General features: G+C 39.6%; 1 protein-coding gene across 1 annotated transcript in view; it reads right to left on the bottom strand.

Moving 5' to 3' along the window:
• Positions 1–184, bottom strand: part of LOC138965831 (uncharacterized) — a 5,158-nt gene extending 4,974 nt beyond the window's left edge. The window contains exon 1 of the mRNA XM_070337926.1: positions 1–184. This exon is cut by the window's left edge and continues 320 nt beyond it. The gene's annotated coding sequence lies outside the window, so the exon portion shown is untranslated.
• Between the last annotated feature and the right edge of the window lie 4,816 nt (positions 185–5,000).

Consider the following 5,000-nt stretch of genomic DNA (forward strand, 5'->3'; position numbering starts at 1 on the left):
CTTTCACTTTCTTCAGCTTTGTTTGTTTGTTTGTTTGTTGTTTAGTTGGAGTTTGGAAGTTAGTTGTTTGTCCTGGCAGAACTCTCAAGATTTATCTATTGGTCCATTGTACTTAACCGGCCTCGGTCAAGGCTTGTCTGGATAGTCCATAGTGCTCAAGCTTAATAAGTTTATGGTCAGTTTAATTGCCTTCTTTTCTGCGGAATTCTGGAAAGAGAGAAAAACGGTCACAATGTTATTTTTGTTCGTGTCAGGAACAGGCCACGACGACATATGTGTTTTCTTATCATATACGTTTGCGGGCGGGCTTTGCCTACTGTCGTACATCAAAACTTCAAATTGTTTCTGAGCACAGAGACTGTACTCGAAAGAATTCAAAAAACCAAATGGAATGCCAACGTTCCAAAATTAAGAACTAAGAAACAAGAAAGTTATGTTATAGGAATTTAACGTTTAATTGTAAGTGGACAAACAGACAGACACTTATAATACAGAAAATATACTTATCTAACAAAGTGTCCAGAAGCTCGTTCGGACGACACAAGCGAGACTATTTACTGAATTATAAGTTGCTGTCTCTTTGTCCACTTCCAAGACCGCTGGGTCGAAGATCAGTGACCGTAACGTTTTGTTTTGTCACAATTAAACATTCCTATTGCATACCCTTCTTGTTTCTTGATTCTGTATTTGAAAGAGAATGGTTTAGTCCTACGCCTGTGAAAAAAATAGGCATGACTTTAGGTAACCTCAATTGCTTGAATTTGTGTATAATATAGAACGATGAAAGTCTGTCTTGGATGCTATAACAACAACAAAAACAACAACAATTACAAGGAAAGACAGTTTGATAAAATAAAATATAAAATAAATATAAAAACGCGTTACATAACAAAATCGCTTTCCGCCTTCGTGGACACTCCACAACCTCAGCTGCTCTTCGCAAATCGTGGTAGCGTAAGCTGAAAATTGTCGACACTTCGGGAGTAACCTGGCATAAAATTGCGCAGAGTTTATTCACTGTTTTATAGTTTGTTACCCTATCCCACGTTTTTGTTAACTTGTTTTTTTCTTCTACTGTATTATTGATTTTTCTCGAAGCAGGTTCAATGTTTTAAAGATGATGGGGAACCCCTTATTGGGGTTTTCCCCTTTCCTTTTTATTATTTTTTGTATTATAGAGCCCCTCTCCCCTCGTTTGCACTTTTTGTTTCATGTTGAAGCAGAACGTTTGGAATTTGCACTGAACAACACTGCCCTGGAGGACTGATACTTGCGTTGTTTTGAAAGGACAGGAGAACCTGATGAGTAATTTGCCGTAAAGACACAATTTTACAACGTGTTGATTCAATCTGTTATGAAGAAGCCACGTTTTATGATGAGGCCATGTTTTCTTTTCAAAAAAACTGATGGGCTGTGTACTCTGAACTAAATTTTTAAAGTAAAAAATGGTTTTCGCTGTTCAGAGTGCCATGATGCTCTCGAAGAATCAATTAGTGTCAGAAAGTGCATGGCAGGCATTGTTGGGTTTTATCGGGCATCTGAAAAGGGATGTTAATTTTGGGCTACATTTTGTGATTTCGTTGTTGTTTTTGTGTAAGGAAACATTTCTGGGTCACTTGCCAACCTATTTCTATGATGCATTTTCTAAATTCTTCCTACATATTTAGATGGTCCCGAGCAAAGCTGTACATATCAACTTTAAAACAAAAAAGAGTATTTTGTTGTTGGCTACTAGAGAAATACACGATCTGGAAAGCTGTCATAACAGAAGCCAAAATGTCCGAGAGAGAATGAAATGCCCTCAGAATTTGAACAAATTATATTTTCCGGCAAAAATAGAGTCTACAAATCTCTCTATGATTTTGTGAACGCTACACATGGGTTGTTTTTTTTTACATTTTCAGGCTGCACACATAACCTTTGAGACACAAGAATGTATGCATTCGTTTCTCTCTTTCTTTCTTTCTTTCTTTCTTTCTTTCTTTCTTTCTTCATTGTGTGAGGTAGAGAATGATCTTGCTAGAACACAACCGGTGGCTGTTTTCCGCTGATCGTGCAAGCACAGCTAGTATTTCGATTTACTCACTCGCTCTCTCGCTCCATCGCTCGCTGACAAACTTGCTCACTCCCACACTCATTCACATACTCACTAACTCACACACTCATTCACGTACTCACTCAGAAATACACTCACACACTCACTCACTCACTCACTCACTCACTCACTGACTGACTGACTGACTGACTGACTTACTTAAACACACTCACTCACTCACTCGCTCATTTACTCGCTCGCTCACTCACTCGCTCGCTCACTCACTCACTCACTCACTCACTCACTCACTGGTTGACTGACTGATTGACTGACTGACTGACTTCACCTACTTACTCACTTACTTACTTACTTACTTACTTACTTACTTGTTACCTGCTCACCATGCAAGCACATCTAGGGTTCCGATCTCTCCAGATAATTTATTTCATGGATTGCTGAAATACCATTAATGCATACGCATGACCAGACCATTCTGTAAAAAATGAATTGGACTAGTCAGCTCTTCTTACGCTTCGAATGCCGCACTGGCATTTAGGCCCGCTCTATTTTGCTTTGAATAGGTCAATGAACAGGACACCAAGAGTTCTATCTGAGCTTTTATCGAGTCTTTGTATATATCATAAAGCAGTCTGACTGGAATACCTTTTTGACACATACAAGAATATGTAGTATTCTTTTTTCCAGTTAGCTCTCCCAACCATTTTAGTCAGTGTCTGCATGTCTGGCATTAAAGTGTCACTATATTTTTGCTTTGAAGAAGGTTCATGACTAGGGTTCTAGCTACGCCGTACGCCTGTCTGTCGATAAAGTATACAGCAACCTGACTTCAGACTTATTTTTTTAGAGTTAGGGTTAGGTTTAAAGACCATGCAGTAGCCTTTCTATGGATCACAACATGCAGTCCAAGTGTGAACACATTTTCACTCAGCGGTTTAGAGACAGAATCCTGTGTCAGTATATCACATGTCAATGGTATGCATTCTGTTTTTACCTGGTATAATTGCATACCTGTTGCTTTGAGTGTTGTCTCTAGACATTTTGTTTCAGGGGTCAGTCGGTCGTCCGTGACAAGTTAAAGAAAACTTACATAATTGAAGTGTCACCTTTTGACTGAAGTAACAATAGAAAGGATAAGTTCTCGATGAACAACTGCGAAGAAAGGCACATTAAAGGCACAGTAAGCTTCCCGTAAACCATCACAGATACTGTCAGGCTTTTACACACAGTACAAACACCCTTCCATTTGAACGCTCACCAAACGGGAACATCCTAGGTGCCCTACGTAAAGAGCGAGCAATTTTCAAAGAATTAATTTTGCGGAGAGAGTGTCAGAGACCGTGGTGCGTTTGGCGCTAGACCTAACTTTTAAAATCTAAATAATAAATTGACAGCTTGGTACACAAACATTCTTAAATCATAAAAGAATTATTTTTTCATTAAGACAAGATCAGTATACAATTCAAAGTTTTGAACGTTTGAAAAAAGAAAAGCCCGGAAGCAGGGTCACGCAAGGTCGTGGTTCTTGTAGCAGACGACGGTTTATATCTATCGCCAGTTCCTCTGAACAGTCAAAAGCCATCGCTAGAGTTCTTGTGAATCACAGCCGTTTGTTTCGTGCATAGTCAGAGGTACTTAATAACGTGCTATTGCAGATAAGCTCACAGCGAGTCGCATTCAAATTACTAACTGACGACTACATTGTGAAAAAGGGAAACTTGATCACACGGGTTCACGATGGCTCAGGGGTAAGATAAACCACGCAAAAATAAATTCTTTGAAAATTGCTCGCTCTTTACGGAGGGCACCTAGGATGTTCCCGTTTGGTGAGCGTTTCAAATGGAAGCGTGTTTGTACTGTGTGTAAAAGCCTGACAGTATCTGTGATGGTTTACGGGAGGCTTACTGTGCCTTTAATACAACATGATGAAACAACTTTTAACTAAGTGAATTGGCTTTTTCAGCTGGTTAAAACATGTATGTAAACTCTGTAAATTGAATTGATTGCTTCGGTGACGTCAGATTATAACAAAAGAAGTACTCGATCGCCTCGTTGATCGTCTTTCGTTCTTGATAAACGTAACCTACTTAATGACACAGAAACGGTACTCAACATGCTTGCGCTGAGTTCTTCACTCTTGTTCAAAACATGTCTGCGGAAGATACACTGAAATAACAGTTTCGTTTTTAATACTCACGGGTTTGTAAGATCACACTCAAACTTAAAACAAGGCCGGCTAAATAAAATCACAGCATTCAATATTGTTGCATTGCAATTGCATTTGGTACCTTGTTTCAATAGCAGCACAATATCAAAGATTTTCGCTTTCTGTTTGCTCCACAGATATAGTATAAGCGTTCAATGGTAGTTTGGTTTAACCAAATGAAAATTAAAGGCACAGTGCAGTTCAAAGCCTACGTTTTGCGTTTTTGTTGCAGCTGAGTGCATTTACAGCTCAAAAATCCTCCTATGGTAGTAAAACAAACCCTAAACTACCCAACGACGACATCTGTGAAGCTCGACAGTTTCTTGTTCACGCGAGTGCATAAATTAACCTAGTTATTACGTGGTGTTTGGTCGGAGTTCGATTCAACTGAGTGATTCCGGCCTCCATTTTGTTTTACATAAACTCATGATGACGTCTGACATAGTTTGCTAATGACGTGTCTTTTTGTGCATGATGTGGTGATCTACCTGATCTAAATGTAGATCCTTCTTCTTCTTCTTCTGCGTTCCCGGCCATGCGTCTAGATGTCCAGTCCGGTGTTGAGTGCGAATCCCGCAGTCGGCCGCAGTGATGCCGCCGTCCCCTACAGCTTTTCGCGGAGCTCCACTTCACTCAGCAATTTAGATCCAAAAATAGATCAAGATCAGCCGGGTCCGAGTACAAAATTAATTCGTAAAAAAATCGCAGTTCTTGGCTCTTTGGGTGCAAGTCAATGAAACT

The sequence above is a fragment of the Littorina saxatilis genome, linkage group LG5, assembly GCF_037325665.1.
Source record: "Littorina saxatilis isolate snail1 linkage group LG5, US_GU_Lsax_2.0, whole genome shotgun sequence".
Taxonomy (NCBI): domain Eukaryota; kingdom Metazoa; phylum Mollusca; class Gastropoda; order Littorinimorpha; family Littorinidae; genus Littorina; species Littorina saxatilis.